We start from the raw sequence: 16,627 nt of genomic DNA, 5'->3' as shown, positions 1-16,627 counted from the left end.
CGTACGTTTATAAGGTAAGTAGGGATACCTAGCTAAAGAATCTCGTACGATAAAGTATAATTCTTAGTATAATGTCGGTATAGGGTTATTAGAGGCCTAAGAATAAGTCTAGACTGTTCTAGACTCTTCTAGACCTCTTCTATTACTAAGAACTTATTCCTACGGGTTCTTTTAGATTCTAGCCCTTATTCTAGATTATCTCATTACTAAGGCCTAGAATCTTCTAGTCTAGATTGATTAGAAATCGTCTTCTATTAATAGAAGAACCTATTACTAATTACCTAGAGATAGAACTCTCTAGAATCTATAGGTTCTTCTATATAAACACCCTTAGGTAGCCTGCTAGTTAGTCCTTTAAGGAAGTTCTCTTATAGTAAAGAATCTACTACATTCTCTACTATAAACCATCTACCATACGGTATATAATAAAGATATTACTTATCTTTATAGAATACCGCTAATAGGTTATAAGCCCGGCTAATAGTAATCTATAGATTACTATATAGCTTACCTTATAATTTATAAGTAGGATTTTACTTCCTTCCCTACTTATAAGAAAGAATATACTATTCTTTCTATACTAGACCGCTCTTATAAGTAAGGCTTAGTAAGACTATCTCGGTAGATAGCTATTAAGCTAAACTTATAAAGAAGTCTAGGGAAAGCCTACTTATTTATATAAGTAAGGCATTTTTTAGGGTAAGAACTAGTATCCTAAGCCCTATCCTTAGGCTCTTAGCCTATCGAATTTTTCCTAGGACCGTCGGGCCTATATCTACCTAGGATTTTATTCTAGAACCTTCTAGTAGTCTAGAATAACCTTATTTACTACCTATTCTTTACCTTTCTCCGCCTTTCTCCGGATTTCCTCACATTTCTATTAACTACGTTGATATAAGGTGTGGCTGCGCGGCCTCTATACCATATTAGGCCTAAGCGTTACCCGTTTACACTAGTTCCCGCTAGTGTCTTGGCACGAGGAACACTAAAACTTCACGATACTTCGAAACGTTTTCGACCCGCATCGACCCGAATACTTTGCTTAGTAAGCAAAGTAGTAGAACGTTTTAAAGAGAAAAACTCGGCGGATAAGGATCTAAAATCAGATTCCTTATATCTCTACTCCCGGCTAAGTTATTAGAGAAAACATCGATACTCTAATAATCTCCCTACTTTCTATTAGGTGCATCAGGCCCATTAGCACCTAATAAACTTCGAGACTTCATATACTTATAGTTTCCGCTTAAAACTTGTTAGCGGTATTCTATAAAGATAAGTAATATCTTTATTATATACCGTATGGTAGATGGTTTATAGTAGAGAATGTAGTAGATTCTTTACTATAAGAGAACTTCCTTAAAGGACTAACTAGCAGGCTACCTAAGGGTGTTTATATAGAAGAACCTATAGATTCTAGAGAGTTCTATCTCTAGGTAATTAGTAATAGGTTCTTCTATTAATAGAAGACGATTTCTAATTAATCTAGACTAGAAGATTCTAGGCCTTAGTAATGAGACAATCTAGAATAAGGGCTAGAATCTGAAAGAACCCGTAGGAATAAGTTCTTAGTAATAGAAGAGGTCTAGAAGAGTCTAGAATAGTCTAGACTTATTCTTAGGCCTCTAACACTCCCCCTAACTTATTACGTAGGGTAATAGAGAGGAATTTAGTAAAGAGAGCCTTAGTAAGTACCTTAGTTAAGGCGTCTGCAGGCATCTCTTTAGTAGAGATATAGGAGAATCTTATAAGATTTTCCTTAACTAGCTGCCTTAAGAAGTGATACCTTATGTCTATATTCTTAGACTTTTTAGTAGCATCTTCCGTAGCAGCTATAGCCGGTATGTTATCCCCTTTAAGGACTATAGGAGTAGGTATAAGGTCTTTATAACCTAACTCTTCTAAAAATCCTTTAATATAAAGGATAACCTTAGCTAGTATACTATAACCTATGTATTCTGCCTCTATAGTAGAAATAGAGACATAGGTTAGTCTACTAGCCTTCTAGGCTATAGGCCCATTAGTAGAGTAAATAATATAAGCTGCTAGAGAATGTCTATTAAGCTCATTCCCTAAGTTAGAGTCGGAGTAGGATTTTAGATTAAAACTAGTACCCTTATAGGTAATAGTATAATCTTTAGTTCCTTTTAGATAGGATAAGACTCTTTTAGCAGCTCTAAGGTGCTCTACTAGAGGGCAGCTTAAATACTGGCTTAAAGAAGCTAGTATATAAGCTATATCAGGCCTAGTATAGACCATAGCATATAGAAGAGAGCCTATTAAAGATCTATACTCTTTAATAAGGTCTTCACTAGCCTAATAGTCCGCGGGTGGTCTAGGAAGCTCCTTATATAAATAAGGAGTCTTAGAAGGCGTAATAGAGCTTAGAGAGAAAGTCTCTAAGACTTTAGAAAGATAGCCTTCCTGTAATAAAGATATAGTCTTTTTAGACCTATCCCGGGTGACTTGAATTCCTAAATAATAGGAAATAGGTCCTAGGTCCTTAATAGTAAACCTAGACCTTATTAATTCTTTAAAAGAATTAATAATAGACATATCCTTACTAAAAAGTAGGATATCGTCTACATATACTAAGACCCATATAAATAAGCCTTCTTTAAAGGTCTTAGTATATAAGCAGGCCTTAGATAGAAGCTGTTTATAGCCGTTCTCTTCTAAGAAGTGGCTAAAACAGGCTGCCCATGCCCTAGGGGCTTGTTTTAGGCTATAGAGAGCTTTCTTTAATTTATAGACTTTATTATTAAGCTTAAAGCCTGTAGGTTGATGTACATAGACGTCTTCATTTATTTTCCCATTTAGGAAGGCGGTTTCGACGTCTATATATACGATTTCTAGGTCTAAATAGGCAGAAAGGCTTAGTAGTAGGCGTAAAACTATAGGTGAGACTATAGGACTAAAAGTCTCTTTATAGTTTATACCATACTCCTAATTTTAGCCTTGCACTACCCATCTAGCCTTATAGCGGGTAATATTTCCCTTATTATCAGTTTTAATCTTATAGACCCATTTGCCTCTAAGAATTTTATTATCCTTAGGGGGGTCTACTAAGATCCAGGTTTGATTCTTAATAAGGGAATTATATTCTTCCCGCATAGCTCTCTGCCAGTCTAGGCTATTAGAAGAATTAATAGCCTAACTATAAGTAGTAGGTTCCCCATTACTATAGAGTAAGTAATAAGAGATATCTTCCTCTATATTACTTAGGCCTTCTATAGTAACATAGCTGCTACTACTAGGGATTCTAACCTCTTTAAAGGTCTCTCTAAGAGGATGAGGTACTTCTTCTATAGGGCTATTAATAGTAGCCTCTATAGTAGTCGATTCCTTAGAGGATTTTTCTCTAAGGCGCTCACTTCTCCTAGGCTCCTCCCTACTAGTATCTATAGTAGTTATAGACCTAGATCTTAGTCTATTAGGAGGGCTAGTTATAGAAGAAGGAAATATAGGCTTAGTATAGTCTATATCTTCCTTATCTTCTATACTTTTAGTATAGGGAGAAGGAAATTCATCCTCTTTAAAGGTAACATCCCTAGTGCGTATAATAGCTTGTTTTTCTATATCCCAGCATCTATAAATATGCTCCCCCTTAAAGCCTAATAATATACCAGGCCTAGAGCGTGGAGAATACTTAGAGGATATAGTACGCTTTTCTCTAGGGATGTTTATAAAGACTTTACTTCCGAAAGTCTTTATATAAGAGAGATTTATAGTAGGAGACCTGCCCTTAGCTATATTTAGCCGGGCTAGAGGCGAAATACCCTCTAGGGACTTCTTAGGGGTCCGGTTTAGAATATAAGTGGCGGTTTTAATAGCCTCTGGCTAGAAGGTAAGGGGGACCTTAGAATTTAAGAGAAGGTAACGGGTAATAGTATCTATTAACCCATGTGTCCTCTCTATAAGCCCGTTTTACTCTGGGCTATAAGGAGAACTCTTTTCTAGAGTTATTCCTTTATTTTCAGCTAGTAAATCTAGCTAAGTTCCCCCATATTCTAGGCCATTATCTAGCCTTAAAGACTGGACTTTACCATGCGGCTCTATAAGTTTAAGATAGTAAACTATCTTATTATAGGCTTCTCCTTTAGTAAATAGGGGGAATACCCATGTAAACCTACTATAATAGTCTATAAAGGCTATATAGTAGGTATATCCCCCTATTCCCTTAGGAGTAATAGGTCCTATGATATCTAGACCTATCTTCTCATAAGGTTTAGAGACCGCTACTAGTATAGTAGATATAGTACGCTTAGATTTAGCTAAAGGGCATATAGAATAGTCTATTTTACTACCCTTAATAGGTAGTAGTGCCCTAAGAGCTTCTAAGTTTATATGCCCTAACCTATTATGCTATAGGTTTAAATCTGCTATATATAAGTGATTTATAGTAGATTCTACCTTAGGTAGTATAAATAGGTTATTCTAAAGTAAAACTTCGGCATATATCTACTCTCTTTTATCTATAAGTCTTAAGTTCTTTATATCTAGATATATACCATGTGTATATAGCCTAGATATAGAGATAAGATTTATAGATAAATCGGGGATATAGAGAGCGTCTAGAAGGGTTAGATTTATCCTTCTATTAGCGTACTTAAAGGTAATAGGTATAGTACCTATTCCTTTAGCATAGATCTCTCCTTTACCTAGTTTTATAGGTAAATTTACTTCTTTTAAAGAAGTAAAGAGATCTTTATGTCTAGACATATGGGCTGTAGCGCCGGTGTCTAGAATCTAGTCATTTAGGCCGGGACCCGCGGTAAAATAAGAGGTATAACCCGTAATGTGTAGGGTATCCTCTAAATCCATAGGACTACTATTATTTTCTTTACCCTTTAAATTCCTAGCTCTTTTATAGCAGTCCTTTTCTAGATGGCCATTCTTTTTATAATAAGAGCACTTCTTAGTACTCTTATTATTATAAGTAGAGGCGTTCTTTTTAGAAGAAGATTTCCCTTTATTACTAGTTGTAGTAATAAGGGCAGTATTGCTTTCTTCTTCTAGTTCTCAGCGCCGAGACTCTTCTACTAGACGCTCTATAAGGTGGTCTAGAGTAGTCTCTTCTTTTAGCCCTAGCTGGGCTACGGCGCTCCATGAAGAATAGCTACTAGGTATATTACTAAAGAATATACCTAGTTTCTGCCTCTCCGTTAAGGCCATCTTAGTCTGAGATAATAGGGTTATCTCATCTAATAGATTAGCCACCTAGGTATTAATATCTCCCGTATCTTTAAGGCTTAGTAGCCTTATAAAGTGTGAGACTTCCCATGAAAGTCCCTTAGATTCACATCTTTTTCTAAGGGCTTCTCCCATAGAACTTACAGTTCTATAATGGGCAATGCTAGAATAAAGTTTAGGATCTATAGAGGTCCTAATGAAAGTCCTTATTCTAGCATCATTAACCTCCTAGGTAGGATCTTCTACTTTAGGTTAAGATTTAGAGTCTAGATAGGCTTTTAGCCCTTCTGCAATCACTATATCATTTATAGTAGATCGCTAAGACTCCCAGTTCTCAGGGCCTTTAAGTTTAGGAATGCTAGGGAATTCTTTTCCCATATTTCCTAGTAGAAGATGTTCCTTTCTTAAGGTATATTAAAGATTTTATACCTTATAGAGGTCTTTAGAGTATAAAACTCTATGTACTTATAGTTTTAAGCAGAAACTATAAGTGTATGAAGTCTCGAAGTTTATTAGGTGCTAATGGGCCTGATGCACCTAATAGAAAGTGGGGAGATTATTAGAGTATCGATGTTTTCTCTAATAACTTAGCCGGGAGTAGAGATATAAGGAATCTGATTTCAGATCCTTGTCCGCCGAGTTTTTCTCTTCAAAACGGTATACTACTTTGCTTACTAAGCAAAGTATTCGGGTCGATGCGGGTCGAAAACCTTTCGAAGTATCGTGAAGTTTTAGTGTTCCTCGTGCCAAGACACTAGCAGGAACTAGTGTAAACGGGTAACGCTTAGGCCTAATATGGTATAGAGGCCGCGTAGCCACACCTTATATCAACGTAGTTAATAGAAATGTGAGGAAATCCGGAGAAAGGCGGAGAAAGGTAAAGAATAGGTAGCGAATAAGGTTATTCTAGACTACTAGAAGGTTCTAGAATAAAATCCTAGGTAGATATAGGCCCGACGGTCCTAGGAAAAATTCGATAGGCTAAGAGCCTAAGGATAGGGCTTAGGATACTAGTCCTTACCCTAAAAATGCCTTACTTATATAAATAAGTAGGCTTTCCCTAGACTTCTTTATAAGTTTAGCTTAATAGCTATCCACCGAGATAGTCTTACTAAGCCTTACTTATAAGAGCGGTCTAGTATAGAAAGAATAGTATATTCTTTCTTATAAGTAGGGAAGGAAGTAAAATCCTACTTATAAATTATAAGGCAAGCTATATAGTAATCTATAGATTACTATTAGCCGGGCTCATAACCTGTTAGCGGTATTCTATAAAGATAAGTAATATCTTTATTATATACCGTATGGTAGATGGTTTATAGTAGAGAATGTAGTAGATTCTTTACTATAAGAGAACTTCCTTAAAGGACTAACTAGTAGGCTACCTAAGGGTGTTTATATAGAAGAACCTATAGATTCTAGAGAGTTCTATCTCTAGGTAATTAGTAATAGGTTCTTCTATTAATAGAAGACGATTTCTAATCAATCTAGACTAGAAGATTCTAGGCCTTAGTAATGAGACAATCTAGAATAAGGGCTAGAATCTGAAAGAACCCGTAGGAATAAGTTCTTAGTAATAGAAGAGGTCTAGAAGAGTCTAGAATAGTCTAGACTTATTCTTAGGCCTCTAATAAAACTATAAGTACATAGAGTTTTATACTCTAAAGACCTCTATAAGGTATAAAATCTTTAATATACCTTAAGAAAGGAACATCTTCTACTAGGAAATATAGGAAAAGAATTCCCTAGCATTCCTAAACTTAAAGGCCCTAAGAACTAGGAGTCTTAGCGATCTACTATAAATGATATAGTGATTATAGAAGGGCTAAAAGCCCATCTAGACTCTAAATCTTAACCTAAAGTAGAAGATCCTACCTAGGAGGTTAATAATGCTAGAATAAGGACTTTCATTAGGACCTCTATAGATCCTAAACTTTATTCTAGCATTGCCTATTATAGAACTGTAAGTTCTATAGGAGAAGCCCTTAGAAAAAGATGCGAATCTAAGGGACTTTTATGGGAAGTCTCACACTTTATAAGGCTACTAAGCCTTAAAGATACGGGAGATATTAATACCTAGGTGGCTAATCTATTAGATGAGATAACCCTATTATCTTAGACTAAGATGGCCTTAACGGAGAGGCAGAAACTAGGTGTATTCTTTAGTAATATACCTAGTAGCTATTCTTCATGGAGCGCCGTAGCCCAGCTAGGGCTAAAAGAAGAGACTACTCTAGACCACCTTATAGAGCGTCTAGTAGAAGAGTCTCGGCGCCGAGAACTAGAAGAAGAAAGTAATACTGCCCTTATTACTATAACTAGTAATAAAGGGAAATCTTCTTCTAAAAAGAACGCCTCTACTTATAATAATAAGAGTACTAAGAAGTGCTCTTATTACAAAAAGAATAGCCATCTAGAAAAGGACTGCTATAAAAGAGCTAGGAATTTAAAGGGTAAAGAAAATAATAGTAGTCCTACGGATTTAGAGGATACCCTACACATTACGGGTTATACCTCTTATTTTACCGCGGGTCCCGGCCTAAATGACTAGATTCTAGATACCGGCGCTACAGCCCATATGTCTAGACATAAAGATCTCTTTACTTCTTTAAAAGAAGTAAATTTACCTATAAAACTAGGTAAAGGAGAGATCTATGCTAAAGAAATAGGTACTATACCTATTACCTTTAAGTACGCTAATAGAAGGATAAATCTAACCCTTCTAGACGCTCTCTATATCCCCGATTTATCTATAAATCTTATCTCTATATCTAGGCTATATACACATGGTATATATCTAGATATAAAGAACTTAAGACTTATAGATAAAAGAGAGCAGATATATGCCGAAGTTTTACTTTAGAATAACCTATTTATACTACCTAAGGTAGAATCTACTATAAATCACTCATATATAGCAGATTTAAACCTATAGCATAATAGGTTAGGGCATATAAACTTAGAAGCTCTTAGGGCACTACTACCTGTTAAGGGTAGTAAAATAGACTGTTCTATATGCCCTTTAGCTAAATCTGTTAGCGGTATTCTATAAAGATAAGTAATATCTTTATTATATACCGTATGGTAGATGGTTTATAGTAGAGAATGTAGTAGATTCTTTACTATAAGAGAACTTCCTTGAAGGACTAACTAGCAGGCTACCTAAGGGTGTTTATATAGAAGAACCTATAGATTCTAGAGAGTTCTATCTCTAGGTAATTAGTAATAGGTTCTTCTATTAATAGAAGACGATTTCTAATCAATCTAGACTAGAAGATTCTAGGCCTTAGTAATGAGACAATCTAGAATAAGGGCTAGAATCTAAAAGAACCCGTAGGAATAAGTTCTTAGTAATAGAAGAGGTCTAGAAGAGTCTAGAATAGTCTAGACTTATTCTTAGGCCTCTAACACTCCCCCTAACTTATTACGCAGGGTAATAGAGAGGAATTTAGTAAAGAGAGCCTTAGTAAGTACCTTAGTTAAGGCGTCTATAGGCATCTTCTTTAGTAGTAGTAGGTTCCCTATTACTATAGAGTAAGTAATAAGAGATATCTTCCTCTATATTACTTAGGCCTTCTATAGTAACATAGCTGCTACTACTAGGGATTCTAACCTCTTTAAAGGTCTCTCTAAGAGGATAAGGTACTTCTTCTATAGGGCTATTAATAGTAGCCTCTATAGTAGTCGATTTCTTAGAGGATTTTTCTCTAAGGCGCTCACTTCTCCTAGGCTCCTCCCTACTAGTATCTATAGTAGTTATAGACCTAGATCTTAGTCTATTAGGAGGGCTAGTTATAGAAGAAGGAAATATAGGCTTAGTATAGTCTATATCTTCCTTATCTTCTATACTTTTAGTATAGGGAGAAGGAAATTCATCCTCTTTAAAGGTAACATCCCTAGTGCGTATAATAGCTTGTTTTTCTATATCCCAGCATCTATAAATATGCTCCCCCTTAAAGCCTAATAATATACCAGGCCTAGAGCGTGGAGAATACTTAGAGGATATAGTACGCTTTTCTCTAGGGATGTTTATAAAGACTTTACTTCCGAAAGTCTTTATATAAGAGAGATTTATAGTAGGAGACCTGCCCTCAGCTATATTTAGCCGGGCTAGAGGCGAAATACCCTCTAGGGACTTCTTAGGGGTCCGGTTTAGAATATAAGTGGCGGTTTTAATAGCCTCTAGCCAGAAGGTAAGGGGGATCTTAGAATTTAAGAGAAGGCAACGGGTAATAGTATCTATTAACCCATGTGTCCTCTCTATAAGCCCGTTTTGCTCTAGGCTATAAGGAGAACTCTTTTCTAGAGTTATTCCTTTATTTTCAGCTAGTAAATCTAGCTAAGTTCCCCCATATTCTAGGCCATTATCTAGCCTTAAAGACTAGACTTTACCATGCGGCTCTATAAGTTTAAGATAGTAAACTATCTTATTATAGGCTTCTCCTTTAGTAAATAGGGGGAATACCCATGTAAACCTACTATAATAGTCTATAAAGGCTATATAGTAGGTGTATCCCCCTATTCCCTTAGGAGTAATAGGTCCTACGACATCTAGACCTATCTTCTCATAAGGTTTAGAGACCGCTACTAGTGTAGTAGATATAGTACGCTTAGATTTTGTTAGAGGCCTAAGAATAAGTCTAGACTGTTCTAGACTCTTCTAGACCTCTTCTATTACTAAGAACTTATTCCTACGGGTTCTTTCAGATTCTAGCCCTTATTCTAGATTGTCTTATTACTAAGGCCTAGAATCTTCTAGTCTAGATTAATTAGAAATCGTCTTCTATTAATAGAAGAACCTATTACTAATTACCTAGAGATAGAACTCTCTAGAATCTATAGGTTCTTCTATATAAACACCCTTAGGTAGCCTGCTAGTCAGTCCTTTAAGGAAGTTCTCTTATAGTAAAGAATCTACTACATTCTCTACTATAAACCATCTACCATACGGTATATAATAAAGATATTACTTATCTTTATAGAATACCGCTAACAAGGGTTATTATAGATAGATAGTTTATCTAGGCTCTTTTTAGGTAAGGGGAGGCTAAGAACTAGCCTTCCTACTATTATCTAAGTAGATAGGTAGCATGAAGTAAGAGTAAGGAAAGGAAGGGGGATAGGAAGAAGGTATATATAGAAAAGTAAATATAGTATAGGGTAGTAGGTAAGGTAGATTATATATATGCTCTACTATAGCGTTCTAGTACTATTCCTAATAGCACTATTTTTTAGTTAGCGTTATATAATACCTCTCTTAGCACCTATAAAGGTAAAAAAGGCGGGTAAGGTTTTTAACTAGTAGCGTACATCTTCTAGCTAACTAGTATAGTTAGCTAACACTTATTATAGAAAATAAATAACGCTAAAGAACCTAGGTTTAATCTATATTAATATTACTTATAATTTAATCTAGCCCTATTACCGCTATTAGATGACTATATGTTAACATTATTACTAATAATAGAGCTCTATATGCCGCCCTAGCCTAGGTATACTATATAGATAAATAGCGTTAAGCCCTTACCTTACTACTAAACGGTTATCTAATTATTATTAGGAGTAGGAGGATTTAGCTAGAGTAGTTACGGAGTAGTTATCTAAGCTATATTAACACCTTCCTAATCTAGAGGGCTAGGGTCTTAGTAGAGGCTCTATATAAGGTAGAGGAGGGGTATAAGCCTAGAGGGTATTAGGTAGATTATAGATAAAGAGGTCCTTTCCTTAATTATCTTTAGTTAGAGGGGTTCTAGGGTAGTACCTACGGGAACTATAAGTAGAGGGATTATAGAGCTTATTATTCACTCTACTAGTAGAGATTAGAATAGATTCTCTCTTCTTCTTTTTACTCTTCTTTTTTCCCTTAGTCTACTATTTATATGTGCTATGCCCTAGTAGAAACCTTCGTCTAATGTATAAATTTAAGTATAAATTATTAACTGACGTCTCCTTAGCATAGCTCTCTATAGGGTATAGAGGCTGTTTTCCTACTATTATTATTATACGCCTTATGCGCTTCCTATATAGCTTCTCTCCTAGTAGAGCTATAGAGTAGGTAGTTACTAATAAGGTGTTATAGTATTTATTAGACGGTATTATTATAGCTATAATTATCCTAGTCTATCTTACTAAACTATACTAGGTAGGCTCTAAAGTAGCCGTAGTTTAGTTTTAATTAGAAGTAGGCTAATACTTCTAGTTATCTATACTTAGGGAGTTAGATAGACATCCTTAGTATAGATAGGAAGTTACGTACGTATAACCCCTAGGATAGTGTTATCTATGCTTCCTAGTATCGTGTAGTATATATTATCTATTCTACTATAGTTCTTTATCGTACGCGCATCCTAAGGAGGGTAGTACTTAAGTAGTTATTCTCTAGGATTAGCCTAGTAGCCTCCTTTATAAGGGTGTCTACTTATAGGTTTCCTCTAATCCCTATATAGCCTAGGGCCTATAAGAAGGTAAGACTACCTTATCTAGCTATAATTAGGTAGCCTATATCTATAGCTTAAAGTTATAGACCTTAACCTAGTAGGTTAGATGGGGTTTAGAGGCGGTATAGTATAGCTTAGTTATCTATATATACTATAATCTATTACCCTAGCTATTTCTAGGTAGCTAGCTCTATAGCCCTTATAAGTGCCTCTAGTTCTCCATTATATATAAGCTAGTATAGTCTAGTATTTACTCTATATCTTACTACTACTCTTATACTATCTTATTAGGTATTATACGCTATGATCCCTATACCTACTCTATTTCCTTTTAGGATAGATAAAGCGTTAGAGTATAGGATGACTACTTAAGTTATATATCCTATATATCTAATATGTACTTAGGCTTCTTATTCCTTTTAGAGGTAGCTAATCTTAACTTCGTACGGCGTAGTCTTTTTCTATAGGGGAAAGGAACCATGCTTAATTAGGCTTTTAGTACCTATTACTAGGTCTAAAATTATGTTCTAGATATGTTTAAGTTATGTCTAGCATCCTAGTATGCTCTCTAGTTTAAACTTATTAATAATTATATGTACTAGGTGTTAGTAACTAAGTTTAAAGAGTCTTATAGTATATACTTAAAGTAATATGTTCCTCCTAAGGTAGGGGGGAGAAGGCCTACTTTAATTTCTATAGGAATAATTAGGGAGGTATAAAAGGCTCCTAGGATTTAGTATAGTCTACTATTTTAAAGTATTCATCTAAGTATCTTAGAGCTATTAACCTACTAGAAAACTAGGGACCCATAATCTACTATACTTTATATATAAGTAAGGTATAGCTATTAGACGGTAGTAGGGGATAGTCTACATTATATATTAGCTAGCTATATAAGTCGTCTAAGTAATTACTTTACTTAGGTATTTTAAATTATTATATACTACTAGAATGATAGGCATATATTAAACTATATCCTAAGCTATTAGACGAGTTACTTTAGCTTTACTATATAATCTCCTAGGAGTATAATTATAGCTGCCTTAGCCTCGTCCGAGCTTATAAAATAGATAAGGTCTATTTTATCTTTATTAAAGTTAATAGCATACTAGGTTCTAAGTAAGAAGAGCTAGGTTACTTCCTACTAGAGGATCCGCGCATTTTTCTTCTAACTCATTAAGGAGATTATAATTAAAACATCATTAATGTACGAGAGGAATCTTACTAAGTAAGAGGAAAAGAGCTTTCGTATATAGATAAGAAATAGGATTAGGGAGACTAGGCTTCCTTAGGGGATTCCTAAAACTATTAGATAAAGGTCCTCTTATTAGCTATTAAAGGAGATCTAGAGTTATTAACTACTAGTAAATATCTTTACCTATACTAGGAGGGAAGTAGGGAGCCTAATTTCCCCTATTATATATAAGAGCTAGTTATAGGCTATATGATTAAAGGCGCCTTATATATTAAGGAATAGGGTTAATATCTTATGCTATACCCTCCTCTCATCCTAGATAATATATGTAAGGATTATTACTATATTAATTACTAACTTCTATAGTCGTCCGCCTATTTAGAATAGGTATAGGAGGTGGGTAGCTTCTATAAGCACTCTAAGACGTTTTACTATAATGCGTTTAAGAACTTTTCCTAGGTAGTTAAGTAGGGAGATAACTCTATATGCTTTTAGATCTACGTAATTAGGTTTCCCTAGTTTCTTAAGTATTACTCCTACTACTTCTCTCTAGCATTCTAGGTAGTATCTATATGTAAAGAGGGTTTAGTATACCTAGGTGAATTTTCTAGGAGAAGCGTCGTACGCCTTAGTAATTATCCTTTAGTAGATCTAGTCTAGCCTAGGGGTAGTGCCTTTAATCTTATAAGAGTAGGTATACTATACTTCCTTATCTATAAGGGAGGGCTAGTCCTATAGCCCTTCCTTATAGTTTATCTAGTCGCGTAGGGGGACGTATAGTAGTAGAGGGAAGAGTTTCTAACGGAAGGTAGTATACTTACTATTATACGATGATTAGAGTTAATCTTAAAGGTTATATATCTAGAGGATCCGCTTAGATTAGGTTAATTTCATATACGCTATTACCTTATAGATAGACTAGGGTGTTTCTTTTATAAGGAAGTTATTCTAGTACTCTTATTTTACCTACTTAATGGCTATGTTATATGTATTCTATGCTTATATATATATAACTTAGTCCTAACGTGCCCTATGCCTTACTTATACGGTGGTTATCCTTAGGGCTATAAGGAGTAGGAACTACTATAGTTTTTATTACTATCTAGGTATTACCTATAGGATGCTACGTTTAGCTACTATCTCTATTACCTTTATAAGGCTTCGTCTAAGTTAGTCTAGGTCCTCTTATAAGGTCCTACTAGAGAGTATATGTTATGCCCTATTAGGAAGGGCTTAGATAAGTAGAATTATAATCTTATTTAACTCTTCTCGGACGATTTACCTATATTAGGCCTAGTTAGCTTTTTTAACGTTAAACCGTAGTAAAGGCATTAGTATATCTCGAAACTCGTCGTACGCGATAGTAAAGAGAATAGTATTATAGTTAGATAAGGGGTTCTCTCATAACTACTAGTTAATCACTTAAGCGGTAATTATTAGAGTATATAGGGAGAGGTTAATAACCGTTTCCCTTTCTATCCCTATACGAAAGAAGGTACCCGCTCTAGGCTAGTTTTAGAGTTTAAGGCGGTTTTTCTTAATCTATTCGTATAGAGCTTCTACTTTATAAGATTAGGGGGAGAGTAGGTCCTATATTAGATAGTATTTATTAAAGTCCCCTACGTAGATTATTAGCATAGTAGGGGGGCTATACTTAATAACTCTTTCTATTATATATAGGGAGGATGGGTTACCTTATTCTACCTCATTATAGATATTAACTACGCGGATAGTATCTTCTCCGTAGGTTAAATTAACGGTAAGGTAGTCTAGGCTAGAGAAAATATCTAGGTAAGGATTTACCTAGACTTAGGAAAGGGATTTATTTAGGTAGAGTATTATCTAAGGACGGGAGCCCTATAGGGAGGTTAGGAGAATTTATATTATAGAGGGGTAAGAGATTAATTATATACTAGCTATATCATCTTATAGTATCATGTTAGCGGTATTCTATAAAGATAAGTAATATCTTTATTATATACCGTATGGTAGATGGTTTATAGTAGAGAATGTAGTAGATTCTTTACTATAAGAGAACTTCCTTAAAGAACTAACTAGCAGGCTACCTAAGGGTGTTTATATAGAAGAACCTATAGATTCTAGAGAGTTCTATCTCTAGGTAATTAGTAATAGGTTCTTCTATTAATAGAAGACGATTTCTAATTAATCTAGACTAGAAGATTCTAGGCCTTAGTAATGAGACAATCTAGAATAAGGGCTAGAATCTGAAAGAACCCGTAGGAATAAGTTCTTAGTAATAGAAGAGGTCTAGAAGAGTCTAGAATAGTCTAGACTTATTCTTAGGCCTCTAACATATCATCTATAGTTCCTAGATAAATATTAGGTAGATACCTAATTAGATAGCATCCTAGAGTGCTACTTCTATAGCCTAGGCATTCCGGTTTAAGTTAACTTATATAACTTTAAGGTTACCTAACATTTATGCTAGGGGGATAGCTTTATTAGATAATAGGGATAGTTTAGGTCCTAGGAGTAATAAGTACCGTTATAGTTACTATACTTTAACGCTATATAGGTATATGTTATGCCTCTCTTTATATAGTATTTATAGTCATGCTTCTCTATAGTATAGGGGCTAGTATATAGTAAGCATTTAGTCCTATTACGACACCTAGAGGAGCTATAGCTAAATGCTTAACATTTCGTATATTATATATCTAGAGTGATCTTAAGGAGCTTTATAACCCTAATACTTACTCCTATAAGATAGAATAGCTTTAAGATAGCTATCTCTACCTCTTTTACTATATAGAAGGCTATAATAACTAACCCTACTTTTTAGGTAGCCCTCCTTTCGGCCGAAGTAAGCTAGTATAGAGTTCTAATAATAGAAAGGCTAGGATTAAAGGTGCGGACCTCTTCTATAATGAATTATTTAATATTAAGCAAGCGTAGGTCTTCTATAGGGATGCTATAGGTGATAACCTTATGCTAGGTTTAGTTCTCCTAGACTATAGCATCTAGGAATAGGTAAGTAAAGAGGTCCTTATAAGAGGTAAGGAATTTAGAGTCGTACTAGAGTAAGCCGGTAAGTAGGATGTTACCCTTCTCTATATATATTACTATTAACATAATAGGGCTAGATATGCCTACATTCTTAAAGGCGTTATTAATGTTATTTCATATAGAGAGAGGGTTAAAGTCTTAGAAGGGGCTTTATTACTAGATGATAACCTACATGTCCCGTAGGGTCTTTAGGGGAGTAGTAGCTAGCTTTATAGTTATCTTTAGGTAAGGAGTTATTATGTTTAGTTTTTTAGTAGGAGTTACTTTCTAGGCTTAGGTTACGTATGATGGTTTAGTTAGGTTTATAGGAAGGATAACCGGCTTTTATAGCTAGTAAACCTTTACTCCTAGCGTACGAGTAGTGTTTTTAAGGGAGTAAACTTAAGTAGTAAGCACTAATAATATATTACCTACGCGACCTATCTTAGTATAATCCCGTAGAACGTTACTAAGGTTATAGAGTCTTTACTTTTTACTTATATTATACGTAAGGTTCGTTATGTATAGGATATAAGAGAGGGCTACATTAATTACCTCCTAGGTAGTATTAAAGTTTAGATAAAATCTAACCCTAGTCCTTTTTCCTTAGTATGTAGGGTTAGGTTTAGAAGCATCTATAGGGATAGTTCTCTTAGGCTTAGTATACTATTTCTTAATTAGGCCTAGTACGATAAGTAGTAGAGATAATAGGGGGAGAGGGCTTATAGGGAAATCCTAGTCTATTTCCTTAGGTTTATTAGCTAGTTAAGTAGGTAGTAGGTCGGATAGTATAGGGGTA

This window comes from Phyllosticta citriasiana (assembly GCF_038021145.1).
Source record: "Phyllosticta citriasiana strain CBS 120426 chromosome Unknown IWZ02scaffold_14, whole genome shotgun sequence".
NCBI lineage: Eukaryota > Fungi > Ascomycota > Dothideomycetes > Botryosphaeriales > Phyllostictaceae > Phyllosticta > Phyllosticta citriasiana.
The sequence above is the reverse complement of the archived record's forward strand: the minus strand, read 5'-3'. Positions refer to the sequence as shown.